The sequence below is a fragment of the Panthera tigris genome, chromosome A1, assembly GCF_018350195.1.
Source record: "Panthera tigris isolate Pti1 chromosome A1, P.tigris_Pti1_mat1.1, whole genome shotgun sequence".
In the NCBI taxonomy this organism is placed as follows: Eukaryota; Metazoa; Chordata; class Mammalia; order Carnivora; family Felidae; genus Panthera; species Panthera tigris.
In genome coordinates, this window is record NC_056660.1 from 197,407,442 (window position 1) to 197,427,242 (window position 19,801).

General features: G+C 42.5%; 1 long non-coding RNA gene across 1 annotated transcript; it reads left to right on the forward strand.

Moving 5' to 3' along the window:
- Window positions 1–1,064: 1,064 nt before the first annotated feature.
- Window positions 1,065–18,893, forward strand: LOC122231785. The gene is made up of 3 exons (XR_006209023.1): window positions 1,065–1,432; window positions 1,785–1,997; window positions 18,325–18,893. It is a non-coding gene; the product is annotated as an uncharacterized LOC122231785 (long non-coding RNA).
- The last annotated feature ends 908 nt before the right edge of the window (window positions 18,894–19,801 follow it).

Sequence of the window (19,801 nt, forward strand, 5' to 3'; positions counted from 1 at the left end):
ATGTCTTAAGAGTCCAATGGCAGGAAAAAGAGACAGCATGATAGGGTTTGCAGAGATCTTAGAAGCCAAGACAAGAGACCATATGGAGAAAACAAGAAAGATGCTCTCTGTGGCCTGCTCTGTTCCATTGGCCGTGAACTGGCTTCTGCCACAAGGTGCTTAGTTTCACTTTCCTCATGGCTTCAACTAGCCGAAGCCTCTAGATGGTCTAAACCTCTCTCTTGTGCCCATGCCACATGATTTTGCTCAAGGGCATAAGGTCATTTCACTACAAAGGGGGTCGCCTGGCTCAAATTCTCAAGAGAAAGAAGCTTGTCTTTCTCAGCTTAGCCTATGGATGTATTCTTCCTGGGCCAGGTGTCCACTTGAATGACATCAGCTGTGGCCAGCGGTGGGGTGGGACTGCAATCATTGTGCCCCTCCTGCAGAAGCGCCCTAAGAACGAGTCAATTCTAAAAGGAAGGAATGTGGTGGGCAGGCACTGCGACATGCTCCCACGGCACCTTCCTTCAGTTCTTCCTGGAATAAGCATTCTTCTACTAAAATAACACCAGAGGTCACATTCATTTCCAGTGTACATAGTGGCTTTTCTACGTAACACACAGTGCTCTCCAGCTATCATCTCCATTCTCTAATATTTTGGAATTTCTGCTGAAAATTTTGTTTAGCAGATAAAATAGAGCTACTGTAATTGAAGCATGGGTGGGGGCTTATCGCATCACACTCCACCCTCCTCAGCCTCCCTTCAGTGGCTGTCAGAATATGGGTTAAGGGAGGTAGACCAGATACATGATTTACTTCCTTGGACCTCAGTTTTCAAGTTGAAGAAAGAAAAGTCACTGATTTCATGTAACATTATTCTCCAGGGTTCTATAATGAGGGGTCCTGGGAGATGTAGAGTCCCTACTCCCCAAAACATCATAAAGATGGCTTGGGTACTATATCCTTCAGGGTCCCAGGAGGCACACCCAAACTGCATCACTGAGAAACATCTCGTAATGGACTCTACAGAGATATGGGCAGGGTTCAGGAAAAATAACAAGTATGGCTCAGTACCCCTCAGGGATTGCAGTTGTGGAACCATCACTACCCCTCAGGCAGAAAGGACAGAAGAAAAGAGTAGTTCCAGGAGGTGGAACACGTGGCTGTCTGGCTGTGGCCTTCAGTGGATAGAAGCAGCCAACCTTAAAGTGTAGAGAGAGAAAGCTGGGGAACAAATGCCCCACCCACCTCCTCCCTCTGATCTCCTGAGGAGATCCTGATCTCTGATCCAGGTGCTGCCATCCACTGACCCCAACCAGAAGCCAAAGACCATGTTGCTCTTGATTCAGTCCTTGGGAAGCAGCCTCTCAAGACAGACAGCAGGGTGGAGAGGGTGGAAAATGGATCTACAGAAACAAAAGGAAGGTCTCCAGCACAAGACAGACAGATGGTTTGTGGCTGAGCCCGGCCTCGACCCCCTTTCCTGACTTATTCTCTTATTATTCTCCTTCTGCCTTCTTCTCGTTGTCTCCTATCAATCAGTACTCTAGCCAGGCAGTTCCAAGCTTCTTTTCTTGCTGCAGATGGAGAAGCTTAGTTTTGCAGACTGTGAGGCCTAATTTTGGCCTGCATTTCACACACTCTCCAGCAGTGAAAGACCTGGGCCTTCACTCTTGCTTTTCTTGGGTCTCCGCCCAGCCCTGGAGGCTGTAAGTCTCTGTGATGGCCCCTTCATCCTGACCTCTGAGGGACTTACTTCTAGATAGAGTGCTTTGCTGAGCAACCTCTCCTTTTGAACACAGGAAAAGCCCCCAGTGATTTTTGTTGTTGCTGTACAACGGAAAAAAGAAGCCTCAGATTGCTTTCTGAGTAAGTGAGGATTGCATTCTTCCTGGAAAGAGTTTTCTTCTCTGAGGCTGCTATTGCCACGGTCAATTGAAAACTGGGAAGCTGCTTTCAGAAATGCTCGCCCATGCTTTGGAATGTAATTGAAAACAACTGTCCTACTGAAACATGTAAGGAGCTGGAACCATCCCTAGCGGCTAGTCGAGGAGGGGGTGGGGACAGAATGGTTCAGAGGAGGGGAGGGGAAGAGAGTGGTTGGGTCAGGGCGGAGAGAGAAAAAGCGCTTATTGGTCAGAGGAAAGGAAAATAATTAGAGGTTTCCATGTAGAATAAATTTCCATCGGACCTGCCCTGATGACAAAACAGGTTGTGGATGAGAAACGCTGGGTGGCTTTTTAGAGTGACATAGTCTCAGATCCAGGCAGTCAGAAGGCTAGTCCAGAGCAAGACTGTAACCCTAGTCTCTTTAGAGTAAGTCAACTAGAGACAGGCATTTCCACCCCCACCTTCAAGAAGAGACAGGGAAACTAGTTCACAAAGCTACAGGGGATAGTTCACAGAAGACAGAGATACCTCCCCTTCACTTTTTAGTTATTGTCTCATTTGGACAAAGATGACTAGAATACTCACCCCAACATATCCTCTGCCTTTTGTTTCCTGCAGGCTCCACACTCTCTAGCCTTAGGCTTTCTGCGTGAATCATAATTTTATTCCTAAGCAAATGGCCCATACCAGATGCAGATGCTGGCTGAGTCTCTGCCAGCTAGGTCCACACATGGAATAAATCCTTCCCTGAGCAATGTATCTTCCAGCCCTGCAGAAATAGGGACTGGGGCTTTCTCCAGGAGGTCTGACATACATTCTTCCAGTGCCTTGAATGTATTTGGGGGCTAAGTTCAGAAGACAGGGCTCTTACATGTCTTGCCTTCTAAAGACAGCACATTTTCCCCATTATATTGGAGAGAGATCAGAACTGATCACATTCAGAAGCATTGAAAAAGACATTTTAAGGTAATATTACAATCGTTTCTTCCTAGAGCTTTTTATGATTGTAACATTAGGAATGAATGTGAAGTGATTTGAAGTGCTTCATGCTAGGCATTTTGGCTGGGAATCTGGGCCTCTGAGGAATCAACAATAGTCTAGTCCATAGATAGGTTTCTGAGGGAGCATCTCTCCCTTTTCTGGACTCCCATAAGACTTCCATTAATGTGTTCAAGGTGAGGAATCTTTGGCGAAATGTTGAAAGATCATCTATATACTTCCCACAGAATTATATCTTTTTGACCTAGAAAGAACATTGGTCATGCAACCCTTACCTTCTACAGATGAGGACACTGAAGTATGGAGGATCAGAGGGTTAACTAGTGGCAGAAATAGCTCTGGAACCTTGCACCTGGACTGGCATCCAAGAGCTCTTTCTATTGTTCTGCTCTTCCATTTTGAAAATCCATGAAACATTCCCAATATTATGAGTGTGTCACAGATGGTTGGTGCAGTGATTATTACATGCGTTTCTCTAGCAATTCCCAGCCTCCTTTGCATTTAGGTTGGAATCTCATGACCATCTAGCATTGGATTATGAATAAAAGTGGAGTATGTGCCTGTTCTTGGCTGGTAGTGAGTTCAGATCAATATTCCTTCTCCACTCTTCACACGCTCTGCAGAGGAGAACTTAGATCAGATGAAGCATATGGCAAAGCTACAAGATGGAGGAAGGCTTCCCAACTCATATGTGATGTGACACAAGCAGGAAATATGCCCTTGCTCTCGGAAGAAACTAGGATTTCAGGAATTTGACCTTTGAGGCAGCTAGCATCTACTACCCCAAGTCAATGGGATTCTGTTTCAGCCATCTTTCCTGAAAAGGACATAATGAACAAGGTTCGACAATGGCAGCCCACCATTTGCAAAAAGTCAACAGGAATGTAGCACTCATCACTTGGACACTCATTGCTCAAATCAGAGGTGTAAGGTCTGGGAGAAGGCAGGAGTTCCAAGGCTGAGAAAAGAAAATTAGTTGCTAGTTAGTCCCACTCTTCAGGAAATCAGGTTTCCACAAATGTAGAGAAGACTGTCTTAGCTCTGGTGTGTTCTATCTCAGTTCTCTCTCTCTGCACCCAAGGATGGACTGTGGCCACATTGCCTTTTCAGTCTGAGCCCAGCTGCATCCTCTCTCACAAGTGCCCCAGAAACTTAGGGGAGGAAGTGAGTCAATGTGACTTCTCTGTGAAACCTCTGCTGCAGACCCCACTTCACGTCCCCAGCTGCCAGTGCACCTCTTAGGATGTGGCTCTGGACTGGGAGCTTGTACAGCTTCCCCTGGGAAGCTCGTACAATTTTCCCCACAGTGTGACTTGCAACAAAACCCTTAAATAAGACAGAGGAAAGCAGGTCATTGTCTCTGCTGGGTTGTTGGCATTGCGGCTATCATTGGGTGACTTTTGGCTCTGGAACCTCAAGTTAAAACGTGGATTGCTGGCTCATGTTGAATTCTGGTCAACTGGCCTTGTTGTCTTTGCATTTCCCGCCTCTGAGCCTGGCAGGCCCACAGTGGTGAGGTCCGTTGATGGAGGGCTGGGTTGCCTGTGTCATTCTCCCTCCACAGATGGAATCTTATTTTGGAGTGACTCCTCATGGGAGGATCAGGAACACACATCCTGGTGCCAGCAGGCCCAAGCCCGGGCTTTCATACTCTCACATCATGTAGCTTCAGATCAGGCAGTCATTGATCTGCTTCATTGATCTCTCTTTTTTTAGGCATCATTCAAATCCAGAGTATTTTAATTACTGTGGCTTTAAAGTATGTTTTCATATCCGGGAGGGCAGATCTCCATTCATTAATCTTCTCATACATTTATTCTTCCAAATGAAAGTTAGAATCAATGTAGCTGCCCTATACCAAAAAAAAAAAAAAAATGCTATGAAGAATTTATTAGAATTGTGTTAAATGTATAGATTAACTTGGAAAGAATTGAAATTTATATGAGATTGAATCTTCCTAGGCAGAAATGCAATATAAAAAGTCATTTATTTCAGTCCTTTATGTTTTTCATGGAATTCTTAGAAAAATATAATTCTAAAAAGACCCCATTTATAATTGCATAAGGCTATTTATTGTTGGAACTCTGTAAAATATTTAAGAATATCAACTATTTGTTATAAGCATAATTGTTTGATATTTAAATATTTACCTTTTACCTGAACATCTTAAACTCTCTTAGTTCTGTTTTTGAGGTATAATCATATTGCAAATAACGATCCCCTGTCTCTTCCTTTCTATTTCAGCCTGTCTTATTGAATTGGTTAGGACCTTCACAAAAATGTTAGACAATAGTATAAAATTGGTCATATTTATATTACTTCTGATAGAATTTACGACCCTGCAAGTAACTCCATTAAGTGAATGTGTTGTCTGTTAGACAAAACCTCCTTGTCAAGCAAAGGAAATGCCCTTCCTTATTGGTTTTATAAATTGATTTGTGTGCATGTGTGTGGGAGAGGACAGAATTTCAGGGTAAGGAGAAAGAGTCATGTTATTTTACTTGAACTTGGCATTTAGTCCCATCTCCTGTCCTCTCTTCACTAAGAATATCACAGTATTTAAAAAAAAAACTGTAATGAGACAGTAAAAGTGAAGATAGTCCCTCTTCTTCACATTTTTCCCCTTATATCTATCTTTTCTACGTGCAAACCACCTCTGTAAGTCTGTGTCTCTATAGGTTCCTGCATTAGTTTATTTGCCTCAAGTGACTTAAACAATATTTTTTAAAACTAGGTCAACCGGTTTTTATTTATTAATTTTTAACCGTGCAGGGAAAGTTTACCTTCCTCTTCAAATTCTTTGATCGGTTACATTTATGATTTCTCCATCCTATCCAATTATTATTCTAACAATCCAGACCTTTCCCCTTTTTGTCTACATTCTAAAAAGAAAAAAAAACTTCTCTGGATTATTTTTCCTATTGTGAAAAGTGCTGTATTTATCTTCTTTTAAAATATTATCTGGCAGCTTCTTTGTCTTTCTTGTCTTTGTTCCCTACCTTCACAACATTGTTTCCACAACCAACTTTTTAACCTTTTGAACACTGTATTTGGACATGAATTAGGCATGGAAGGAAAGAAATTTTCCTTCCAGAGTCCAGAAGCTCACATCCTGGGACTCTTCTTACCCCAAGCCCCGACTCTCTTATACTGTGACCTCTGGGTTTCAGAGGCAGTGTTCCCTACAACTCCCAGCAGTCTGCAGAATATAGTTAAGAAGCCATTGGACTGGAGAGGCTCTGAGCTCCCTCCCTGCTCTGAAATCCTATGCACCTGCCCTTACTTGTCCTCCCCACCTACTCAAACCATCCCCATCTTTGGAGCCCGCCTTCTCCAACCCACACCCCTGACCTTGCATGAACATTTGTACCTTCCTTCTCTGTGCTCTTGCCATGCTGTTCCTTCCACTCCAACTTCCTTCCCTTCCCACCTTTCTTGGTCCCGAAAAAGTGTAGAATTTTCAAGTAATAGATTGTATTCCGTTTGACTTGAGCACGGGACTTCTGAAGGAAAATAATAAGAAAATTGTGTCCAGATCATAGAATGTAATACTTGTCTGTGGTAGCCACTTAGGTTTGGAGTGAGAGAATTAACAACATACACAAGTATCAACCAGAGTGTGTATAAAATGATTCCCCGGTTCCTTCCCAGTCTAGCAGCCTTGACTAATGATCAGAGAAGTCAGTAGGTCTGACGGCACGGGATGGAATGAACTAGATCTGGCAGGACTGGGGCCGGGGCCAGGGTGTTCTGTTCCTTGGCTTGTGAGCTGCATAGAGTGAAAGTCATAAAAAGTCTCTTTGTGATGTGTCTAAGGGGTATTCTATCTCTCCACAAGACTGAGGAATCTGAAATCACCTCAAATAAGCACTTAGGTGGTAGATGGTGTTTTTGGACTCTTGGCCTCTCTTGGAATTGTCTTCATAATCTCCATTTCTCTCTCTGTGCATATGTTTAGATGTTCACCTAGTATTTGCGACTTTTTGAGAGTACTTCCATATCCACAATGGCATTTTATGTATATAGCAAATTAATAATGGGAGAAATTATCTTCATTTTACAAACGAGGAAATTGTTTGCCTAGCAGGTGAAACGACTTGCTAAGATCAGATACCATAATGAACATTAGTGGTAGAACTGCAACAGAAAAGCAATGAGCTGGGAGCCAAGGGACCAGGGAGGCATGCGCCTGTTCATTATTGCTGAGAGAATTCTGTGGAAATGGCCCCCACCCGGCCGCTGTGCCCCCTGCCGCGTTGGAGCTACGTTATCCCCATGAAGTCATAGTCTACTCCATGTGAAGAAAATAATTTTGCTTTTCAAGATGTGGAGTTGGGGGGGGCGGGAACTGGACATTCTGGATGGCTTAGGAGCTGGCACAATCAGGATAAAGGAGGCTTTCAGAATTGGTTTGAGGCAAATGGGCCAAGAGAATATGGTAACCAGATTTTGCACATCTAAAATACATTCCTATTTAAGAAAGAGAGACTTTCTAAATTGGCTCAAAGCAGTACAAGATGGAAATAAAGGTCTTATGCCAAAACTCCAGGCACCACACAGCCCGTTTGGTCCCCTCAAAGTTGGCTGAGCCACGTGACAGGGTTTCTCTCATCCCTGCCCAAATGCTGCGTCCCACCCTCCCTACCAGCAATTTCTCTTTCACAGGAGGAGCTCTGGCACCTTTCAGAAGCTCCACGTTCCGAAGGGAGAAGCCAGGGTGTGGTGGGGGGGCTCCGTGAGTACTGGGAAAGGGTGTGGTACCCAGTCTGTGCGCTGAGAGGCCCCACTGACGTCACCCCCTCACCTCCTTCCCGTTCACACTGGAGCAAGCACACAGAAAACTCCCTTTTGCAGCTGTGAAAACCGTTCTTGCTGATGTACATCATGCCCACGGCTCCCTACAGCTATTCCAAATCCCCAGTTTCATTGGCCATATTCAGAGGGAAATAAAAACACCTATTTCCCAGTTGGCCCTTTTTCAGTCAGACAAAATTAAAATACAGCTTGAAGTTTAAATGAAATGCCCTTCCAGTTTATGCTCTGGAGTTTCCATGCTCCCTCCACCTCAGTCTAGTTAGGGCCGAGCCGGCCGGCTGAGGGCTTTTCTTCCAGTGTTTGCTAAGGAACATCCTGGAAAGTTGGCCGTAAGTCTGCATTTCTGTCTAATATGCATCTGCTTCGGCCTTTAGAAGGGCCTCATTCCCTCCTAGTGGGATGTGGAACAGTAGGAATCTAGAGAGAAGGGGAGGGGAGAGAGTTCATCAGATCTTCCCTAGGTGTCACCAGACCTCATTGCCCACAATAGTCAGATACTACACAGACTGCCCGGGGCTCCATCCTCTTCCCTGGAGGACAGAGGAAGGAAAGAGGCCATTTTCCATGCTGGTAATGAGTGTTGGAAAGTACCTTTCACTGGAAGCTCAGGTGAGAAGGGACGAAACACCTCTTCCAAGTCCCTCTAAACTGGGCTTCTAGAGTTTAACATCAACAGTGGTGTTAGAGGTTTGGAACCAGGGGAAATGTGGTGCCCCTGGGGTCCTTCTGATCTCAAGTACCCAGTAAACCCCAGTGGTTTGGAGGTATGTATTCGAGGTATCTATGGAGTTTTCTAGAAATAGAATTGCCATGCCTCAAGCCCAGATGTTTTCACTCAGTAGGAAGGAGCCCTGCAGGGCCCTAGCATTTTTGTAGCTTGGAAAGGTCTGCAGTGATTCTCCTGCAGGTGGTTTCATATGTTTGCCAGTTTCCTCAGCTGGGATGTGTACCAAAACATTTTAGAATTCTAAATTAGATTTAGACACAGGTAAAGGATAGCCAGTTTTAAAAGACTGGAGGGTAGAGGCACCTGGGTGGCTCAGTCAGTTAAGTGTTCAACTCTTGATTTCAGCTCGGGTCAGCATCTCCCAGTCGTGAGATTAAGCCCCATGTTGGGCTCCATGCTGACAGTGTGGAGCCAGCCTGAGATCCTCTCTGTTCCTCTTTCTCTGCCTCTCCCCTGCTTTGCGCTCTCTGTCTCTCTCAAAATAAATTTCAAAAAGTAAAATGAAACAAATTAAAAACTAAAAGACTGGAGGTTATAAAATCAGGAAGAGTTATAGAATATAGGTATAAATGTCTCATTTGTAGACAAATGGAATAAGGCTGTCTGCCCACAGCAATATTCAATGGATAAAATTAATTGTACTCTAGCTGCAGAGATAGAACTCAGCGGCGGGATGGGACAAACAAGAAATCTCATCTCTGGAGGTCAGGTAGACAGGTAATATTAGACCCACCCCCGTTGAGGAGGGCACTTGTTGGGATGAGCGCCGGAAACCAATTTGGCAATAAATTACATTTAAAAAATATTAGACCCATCCCTGTACTCAAGGAGAAGGGATATATGTGGGCAAACACAACATGGCTCAGGTAAGGAACATGGATACATAAACACCAATATTTTGGGCTCTCACTTTTATTGATATCAGACACCTTGGATATGATCCAGCTGCTAAGATTTTCATTTATTCCTTCATTAAATATTATTGCCCCCCTGCTACTTTCCCGTCATAAGTGCTAGATTCTGGAGGGACAGCGATAATGCCGCTAGAACTCTTTTTCTGATCGATTCTCTTCTTGCCTTATTTTTTACTTGGCCTTAGCTTTTCATTTAGAAAAAAATTCCACATGGTAGAGAACTTGCTCTCTGCAGCCACTGGTTTACACCCTTCAGCTTGGAGAAACTCCAAGAAAAAAAAAGTAGCTTTTTTTTCTCAGCAGCTATGGTAGGGGCGAAGGGCAGACTGCCCCAGGATAGGCCACTCTGGCCTGAACGTTATTTTGAGTTAAAAGTAATCAACACCCAGCAGATGCAGAAAAAGCTCTCTTCTTGGTCCACAGCTGCCTAAATTTACATTGGAAAGGAGAGCCTGTACCAAGAAGAGTGCTATTAACAGAGACTCCCCTTTACTTAAGAGACTTATCTGAATAACAGGGCAAACTTTAATTTGCAAAACATCTCCTTTCACCTTCCGGCTAATGGCCTTCCTTGACCCTACTCCTCTCCTTAGCTCACACAAGCTGCCTGTTGCCTCATGGTCTTTGGAACTCCATGTCTTCATGGATTGCCCATGAGCCTGCTATTAAATTTGGTCTACTCCTGTTGATCTGTCTCGTGTCAATTTGACTCAAAGTCCAGCTAGACGGAACTTGAAGAGCAGAGGAAGGTCCTCCTACCTGACACCAGCAATCACTCTAATGAAGTATTCAGATCAACTCTGCTTAGATCACTCCAACCATCCGCCCAACCATGACAGACGATAATTCCCAGGCATGAGACTTTCTCAAAGACCCCACCACAGACCGTCCTTCTTAAACCGGCTTTCAAGCTCAGCCTCCTGAGTTACATAGCCGAAATTCAACTTGCGCTCAAACGTGCCTCATATAACACTTCTAAAATTCCGTTTCTTAGACTTTGCTGAATTGAAGATGGTTGCCTAAGCAGTAAATCTGAGAAACTAGGCATATATTACCTACATCATACTAGACTGCTCGTGATGTGGCAAATGGAATGAGAGAGTAAAATCAGGGTCTTTTTTTCATTTACTCTTGGTAATAATGACCCTGGCCTCAACTGTTCACCTACATATTCAGATATACAATAGAAAAAAATATATATATTCTGAATATTACAATATTTTAGGTTGTAAATATAAAACATCACATCTTCCCTTGGCGGCAGTCATGGGAAATCATCCTGGGATGATCGCTGTGGGTTGTGAGATCTCTCTGTCCTGTCTGCCAGCAGTCTTTCACATCTCTCTTCTTCTCCTCTGCTCGCGATGTTCCATCTGCCAGGCAGCATCGGCTGGCCCAATGGACAACTATTATCGGCTGTAGATCAAGGTGAATTTGCATAACTGCAGGTTGTAACTTAATTCCTCATTAGCAAGACAAAATATGCTCTCTGGATGTTTCTAACATGTTTTTTTTTTTAAGTTTTGCTTTTTTTTTTTAAAAAAGAGTCAACAAAAGATATTCTCAAAATTTATTGTGTATAATTATTCTCATGGACTTCTGATAAAAATTCCCATATACAGACCCATTTTGAAAGCTCAAAACACAGGAGGAGGAAACTATAAATTAAGTGTCCAAAATACGCTCTTTCTCACAGAAAAAAAAATAAGTTTACTCTGCAGTCAATTTAAATGACAGCCACCAGAGAGGCCAGAAGCTGGGCTTCTGGATTAGGGGCTGAGATATAAAATGACAACACCTGCATCAAGGCTCATCTATAAAGAACAAACAAACAAACAAACAAACAAAAAACAGACATTCCAGTGTTGTGTCTCTGAGAAAGGCAAGCTTTGGGAAAGAAGGAAAAGGTGAAGTTCGCTGACCCCAGCTCTCTGGTGGGATGGTGGTCAGAGAATTGAATATATCCTCTGCTCATGTTCCTTTCAAACGCAGAGATTGCTAGGAAATGCAGGAGAATCCTTTTCGCCTCTCTCCCTCTTATGTTAAATTTCTCATCTAAATCCACATGGAAACAGAAAAGGTGCAGCCCATTTCAGAATTGAGCAGGGTTGGATCCTGCTTTCTGAATTTGGAGTGAAAGGGCTCAATTATGTGAATCTTGGTCAGTTTTTTAAGTACTAGATTTTTTTTTTTACAGTTGTAACATTTACATTGCAAAACAGGTACCCTTTTGACCATTTTTAGGTGTGCATTTCAGTAGCTTAACACTGAACACTCAACTGTTGTATAACCATCACCATCATCCATCTCTAGAAATTTTTCATCTTCCCAAACGGAAGCTATACTCAGTATACAATTGCCCAAGTTCTGTTCCCAGCCCCTGGCAATGACCATTTTACTTTCTGCCTCTACAAAGTTGCCTATTCTAAGTACCCCATGTAAGTAGAATCACACATATTTGTCATTTTGTGACTCACTTATTTCACTTAGCATTTCCATGTTAAAGCATAGGTCAGAATTTCTTCTTCTTGAAGGCTGAATAATATTCCATGGCATGTAGGTTCCACATTTAGTGAGCTTTAGGGTGGATTATCTTCTCCAGTGATAATCCTCAGGACAGCCTTAGTGGTTTCTATCATCTTCTCAATGTTAAACATTTGTTTATTTATTTATTTTCTTTTTTAAAATTTATTCTTAAGTTAGCTAGTATACAGTGTAGTCTTGGCTTCAGGAGCAGATCCCCATGATTCATCACTTACATTCAACACCCAGTGCTCATCCCAACAAGTGCCCTCCTCAATCCCCATCACCCATTTTCCCCATCTTCCTAACCCCTCCATCCCCTTCAACCCCCAGTTTATTCTCTGCATTTGAGAGTCTCTTACAGGTTGCCTCCCTTTCTGTTTTTATCTTATTTTTCCTTCCCTTCCCCTGTGGTCATCTGTTAAGTTTCTCAAATTCCACACATGGGTGAAATCATATGATATCTGTCTCCCTCTGGCTGACTTATTTTGCTTAGCATAATACCCTCCAGTTCCATCCACATTGTTTCAAATGGCAAGATTTCATTTGTTTTCATTGTTGCGTAGTATTCCATTGTATATATATACCACATCTTCCTTATCCATTCATCAGTTCATGGACATTTGGGCTTTTTCCATACTTTGGCTATTGTTGATAGCACTGCTGTAAACACTGGGGTGCATGTGCTCCTTCAAATCAGCCCTACTGTATCCTTTGGATAAATTCCTAGTACTGCAATTGGTGGGTCATAGGGTAATTCTATCTTTAATTTTGGGGGAACCTCTAGAGTGACTGCATCAGTTTGCATTCCCACCAACACTGCAAGAAGGTTCCCCTTTCTCCGTATCCTCACCAACATCTATTTTTTTTTCCTGAGTTGTTCATTTTACCCACTGTAGCCATTTTATTTTATTTTTATTTATTTTTTGTTAATAAAACAATAGTTTTATAGTTTTTTCATATATGAAATTTATTGTCAAATTGGTTTCCTTACAACACCCAGTGCCCATCCCAACAGGTGCCCGCCTCAATGCCCATCACCCACTTTCCCCTCCCTCCCACCCCCCATCAACCCTCAGTTTATTCTTAGTTTTTAAAACCATAAACATTTGTTTAAAGATAACTTGTTTCTTCTGTGTTTTTTATCATTATACCTGCTTTCTTCTTCTTTCCTATCTCCCTTCTTTCCTTCATCCCTTTCTGTGTCTCTCTCTTCCTTCTGCCTCTATCTCCCTCCTTTGTAATAGCAGATGATAAGTACCGCTTGTATCATAACTATATAAATATTCATCTCTTCTACCAAATAGTTTCTTGAGAGCAGGGACCAATTCTCACCTCATTGGAGACCCTGAGCAAAGCCAAGTAAATGCTCAGTAGACAAAAGTTGAGTTTAACTAACCAAAAGTTGAGGGGAATGATACTCAAAGTAGGCAGCTAATTAATGATCCCATCCACAGATTTCTTGAAGTCAGCTAGGCAAAACACAGATCCATTTGTCTATCCGTGTATTCATTTTCTATGGCTGCTATAACAAAATTCCACTAACCCAGTGGCTGAAAACAACGCAGATGTATCATTTTATGCAGTTCTGTAGGTCAGAGGTTCAGTATGGGTCTCACTAGATTAAAATCAAGGTGTCAGTAGGCTACATTCCTTTCTGAAGGCTGTAGGGAACTGTGTTTCCTTGTTCATTCAGCTTTTAGGAGAATTCAGGTCCATGTGGCTGTAGTATGGAAGGCTTTATGTCTTCACCGGCTGTCAGCAAGGGCTGACCTCAGCTCCAAAAAGGCTTTCCTCCACTCTTTGCACATTGCACTCTATATCTAAGAACCAGCAGCAGGACATCAAATCCTTTTCAGGCTGCCATCTCTCCAATGCTTCCCGTATTGTTGTGTGTGGCTCTCTGCAGCCTGGAAAGATCCTGTACTTTTAAGGACTCATGTGATTAGATTGGACCCACCTAAAAAATCAGTCTCAAGGACCATAACCTTAATCACATCTGCAAAGTCCCTTTTGCCATGTGAGAGAACATATCCACAGATTTGGAGGCTTGGGGCCTGGACATCTTTGGGGGCTATTATTCTGCTTACCACAATCTATAAGCGTCTACTCCAGACCCCCTTGTTCCTGATGTCCTAATCTTTCTCTTTTTAGGGCCCTGCTTAGTTGGCCAAGTAATTCACCACTCTCCATGGGTCCATGGATATTCCAACCTCAGATTACTTCTTCAGTACAAAATGGATGAGTTGCACTGTCCAAAGCACTGCCCATTGGGATGATTTTCCCTCCCCACTGCCTTTCAAAGCTGCCCTGAGTGGGGCTGTAGTGCATCCACAATTCATTTCCAGTGTGTACACACATACTGACCTGACCCATTGCAAACCAAGCTCAGACCTTTTCTTCTTCCATTAGCTGGTCTTAAAGGGTCCTGTATATGGCCACAGGTGTGAGCTGAAGGACAGGTACTAGAGTAAGAGTAATGGATGACATGGCGATCTGGGCTACCTACCCATATATCTGGCTTGTTTTCTGCAATGCTACCTGAGGTCTGTCCTCCAGGTAGTACTTCCATTGTATAATGGATTGCTAGTGTCCCTGCCTGACTTTATGACTGGGTAGGCTAAATTATGTGGTCCAAGCACTGTAGCCTGGACCGAGCACAAAACCCTTTCCTTCCGGTCCCAACTCAGAACTGGCAGCCTTTCGTGTCACCCATTCTACCAGTTAGAGCAATATTCTCATGTGAGGGCACTTCTCCCTCCAAAATCTGAGGTGTCCTATCAGTTGTTATACTTACTTTTTAATGGTTGGAGGTACAGGAAGTATTTATTTATTAATTGTTTGTTTGTTTGTTTGTTTTGCTTTGGAGAGTACGTCCCAGCTTGCCTCAGGCTATTGGGCACCTAAAAATTTCACTGATATAGTAGTACACCCTAGAATCTTCAAAGAATTTATCTTACATTCTCTAGTGTGCATGAGTCTCACCAGGGCCTCCAGTGAACTGAGCACTTCCTGCTTATCTGGTCTGATTAATATGAGGCCATCAATAGACTAAACCAATGTGAGGTTCCATGGGGTGTCCGAATCTTTTCAGACTATAGTTGAAGAGAGAATGGGAGAGTCGACACAGAACTGGAGCAAGATAGTGAACACATACCATTGTACATTCCAAATCAAAATGAAACATCAAATTCTCTTTTCTGATATTATTGTAAAAGAATACATGACCCATACGATCCATGAACATAAGACAGTGTTGATCCGCTCTAGCTGTCACAGCAGCTGTGATTGGGGCTACTCCTCCGTTGAGTTTGTGCCCATCCACTGTCATCCTTCAGGATCTGTCTGGTTCCTGCAGGAGGCAGACTGGTGAATTAAATGGAGATAAGATGACTGCCACATCTTTAAGGGGTGAAATAGAAAGGCGGGTGAGGGAGGGTTGATTGATTTGGGAGCTCTTTCCCAGAATATAGGACTAAATAACCTGGAGAAGACCCCAGGAGATGTTTTGAGCATAATACTAGGAAGGCTCAACCAAATGAGGTAAAGATGCCAGATATTGCCAAGGCATACTGTAGAAAGGTATTTAAAAGGCTCAGAGAAGAGGTCATGCTAGAGTCAACATACTATATAAAGCCGGAAAGCCCAATCATGTTATGATTTAACCCTATTTATTGAGTGGCCAAGAGGGGTGTAAGGGCAGATTCTGGAGTGAGTGGGTTGCATGTTGCCTTATGGGAGAAAGACCTCTGCATCTTCGTTAAGCAAGGCAGCCATATTATCCCTTAGCAGAGAGCAATGGCACGACTTTTGCAGGTTTAGAAGGTTAAGAGAAATCGGGGGAATCCATACTGGGTGGGGGAGAGAGGGTATCAACCCAGATGTTCCTATCCCATGTGTCCAAGTCCCATCCTTTTGCAGCCAGTGCCCTGATCTTGGCACAATACACTGTCTTAGTTGGGAGTTTAACCTTCCACCTTCCTTGTAGCTCAACTACTATGTCAAATTCTGGGCTGTTTCTCAGCTTTCTCAGTCCTCCCACTGTAGGAGACAATACCTCTTTATATGCTACCAGGAAGGTCTCTCCAACATTCACTGTTAGCTTCTAATTGTCAGTTAGCCACACTTAGCTTTTCATCATCTTTTTCCATATCACCAAGTTTACCAACAGCCACTCAGTGCCATTGTCCTTAAAATTATTACTTCTCTCATATTTCTCAAATGTCTGATAGATAGCACCACCTGATGAATTCCTTTCCACCAGTAAATCATTCCAGTTCATTATTGGTCGGAAGTCTTAAAAAATGCAGTTACCTAGTACTAGGGTACTGTGGATCACCTACCACCAGCAATGGGGTCCCCTTTTCCAGGTGGGTGTTGGATAACTCACCTCAGTGCTTGACACTGAGGGCTTCTGACTATAGTACTTTTGGTGGCTGTGGAAGAAAAGTACTTCATTCCTATAGATGGCTGGTGTATCAGTTTCTATCAAGTAATCTTCAACCCTTCTTACAAACTGAACCACTTTGATCCAACTTCAGAAGAGCCTGTTTCAGGTAAAATTCTTCCCCTGGAAGGCTCTTGAGTAATAAGAGAATAAGAAGGCTCTCGTGAAATAATAAAATAATCTTGTGGCTCCTTGACCTTCATTTCATTGGAAAAGCAGAACCCTTTGGAAGATTGTAGCTCACAGGCAAGTAATCAGTTAATGGTGCTCGTTAGTTGGCTACTATGTTCTCAGTCCCTCTACTCACCACAAAAGGAGAAAAAAGAAAATTCTACAAGTTTCTAAGTGCATCTTCAAAGAAACAATGTGATTTTTCATCACTGTTGCCAATATTAAGTTGAATTTTGAAGTAGTAATCCCACTGCTATTAAATGTTAAAGTTTTGTGGGGTTTTTTTGGTTTTGTTTTGTTTTTTCTTTTGTTTGTTTGTTTGTTTTTGGTTCATAAAGGATGTTGTTTAACTTTGGCAAAATTTCCAAATGGTCTAGGGCTCATGTTGGTGGATACTCTTGGGTGGGCCAAAGTGTGGGTCAAATGTACACTAGCCAGCAGTGGGTTCTGGAGAACATCTGGAACACCACCAGTCTCAATTCTTCCATTTTCTCAGAAAAGTAAGGAGTGTATGTGTGACAGAAATGCTTCCTAGGGACTTTTGAGGAGTCAGATGTCAGGCCTAGCAATGCCCTCCTCTCTTGCCACTTGTTCTATTGTTCTCTGATGCATCATATTGCCACACCACACTGCATCCTAAGACACAGTGGCCTGCCTGATGACCCAAGACAGGAAAGTAGTTAATGTCCTCCAGGGGTGACTACAGATACCACGGGTACTCCAGTAGACAAGTACCACCCAGGCAAGGCTTGGGAGCTCCTCTCTTCTAAGGATGTTATGGTTTTCCACCAGGTAGATTTGCTACGAGGAAGGAGTTCTGGAGTCAGGAATATTCATTCTCTATCAAAATGCCATTTGACCCTATGTTAAGTTAACCTGTCTGCTTTTGACCCAATTATTTTTGACCCATTGTTTTATCTGGATAAGCTTATCCTAAATAACCTGGACTCATTTCTCCTTGGCTTCCCCACTGCTTAACTATATAAAAACATAGAAAAAATAATAATTGTCAAGTCATCAATAAAAATACTGAATAAGACAAAGATCTCTCTATCCCAAATCCCACCCTTACTGGTTTCCCATCCTGTGATGTTACTCAGAATATTCTTGCTAAGAAACAAAGTACTTTCTGGAAATACTCAAATTCTTTCACAGATTGAAAAATTTCCAAGGGATGGGTATTGTGGCTAGGCATTCAAATACTTTCTAAGCACATGTGGCTCATCAGCAGTTTTCTAGATTTTTAAAATACAATATAGTGTCATTTTATTCAGGCAGCAACAAGTTGAAGCATCAAATCGGCATCCAAGTAAATAAAATCACTTATGTTATAATTAACTGAATTTTAAACAACCTGTTACTTGGTACATTTTAATAAACTTAGAGTGGAAATGATAATATACCAGTAGCCATAGTTTCAATATGTAAAATAATTATAAATAGAACAGTTTTTAGTACATAAGAGGTGTTCAGTAAATGCCATTTAAGTGTGTTTGCATTATTAACTCATTTTAGGCAGAGGCTATCCCAAATAAAAAGAAGATATGGTCATCTTTTTTTCATTCTCTTTTTAAGCTCCGCCACTCTTCCTCAACCAATGCAACTCCGTGTTTGTATATTATATTATATTATATTATATTATATTATATAGAACTTCTTTATATATAGAATATATTATATTATATTATATTATATTATATTATATATAGAACTTCTAAGAAAAGTTTTTGTTTTTGTTTTTGTTTTTCTAGTAAAGATTTGTAGGGAAAAAAAGTTTGGAAACTAGTGCTCTAATGTAACAGAATTGACAATACTCCACCTCACCCCCCACCCCCCTTCACTGTTATCCTCTCCAGGGCTTCCTGGATGCTTTGAATCCCAACAACCCGCATCTGAGTCTTTGGCTGAAGGCGCTCTCAAGCTGGAGCCAAAGCTCACTTTGCCCGTGCACAGAATTGTGGATCAGAGGCCGTCCATAATTTGCGACTGATCTACAGGAGTATAAACATTCCAGCTCCCTCACCTCAGACCAGGAAGGCTCTGAGGTGGGAACTACACTGTTATCCAGAGCTTCCCCGCCAGCCATGGCCTGGCGCCTCACCCTTGTCTGTCCTTCAACCCCGCTGTCTCCTCCTTTTCCTTCTGCTGTACGGATTTTCCCTGGGAACACTTCCTCATCAGTACTTAAATGTAGGCTTTTGCAACCAAAGCGCTCACTATTGACATCTTGAACTGGACAATTCTTTGGTGTGGGGGCCGCTTTGTGCATTGTGGGATGTTTAGTAGCATCCCTGGGCTGCCAACAACACATCTCCTATCCTCTCCTCCTCTGTCCACAGTCATAACTATAAAAAATGTATCCAGACAATGCCAGATCTCTCCTGGGAGGCAAAATTGTCCCATTCAAAGACCACTGTTTGAATATTACCATTGCGGATCCTGAAGTTCTGAGTTGGCTAAAGTAGAAAAAGAAAGGATTAAAAGCTAAACTTCCTGATTCCCAGGCCACTGGTTATTTCTTTCCACTACACTTGTGCTTCCAAACTTGTCTGATTATAAGAATCACTGGTGTATATGTTGGCGATGGGGGGAGGGCAGTTGGTTTTAAATGCAGATTCCCAGGTCCCTTCCCTGAAGAATCTGACTCAGGAGACCTGAAGGGGGACGGTGGAACTCAGTGATTCTTTTGATCAAGCCCAGTTTGGAAACCAAAATGCTGCTTCTCAGATTGTCATGTAGGGAGAAATCACCGTGTGCATGGTGGGGGAGTGGGGGGGAGCATGTATAAAATATAAATATATACACAAAATATAAATTCCTGGGCCCTGTACTCTGCGAGTTTGCAGTTTTAATAAGTTTTCCATATTTTTCTGATATAGGTGACCTGAAGCACTTTCCATTCAATCATCTGTTAATACACACACAGAATATTGTCTTTATACATACGTTCAATGAACTCTTCCCTCAGTTGACATCAGGATTCCCAGAAAATGCACTCATAATATACTTTAACTCTTTAGTATTTATTCATAATTTGTGTAATTATCTTCTTATTTGTGTAATTTGTGTAATTGTCTTCTTCTCTAAAGCACAGTCTCCATGAACTCAGGACCTACCTGCCTTCTATCTGATTGTAATCCTGAGGTCAGCACTCTGCCTCGTCCAGAGTGAGCGCTCAGTAAATGTCTGTTGAATGAATGACATTAGGTGCTAGGGTGTGCAGAAAATGTCCCCCCAAAGATGTTGCCATTCTAATCCCCAGGAATTTGTATATGCCAAGATGAATATGAATATGGATATTACCTGGCAAAGGAGAATTAAAGCTGCAGATAG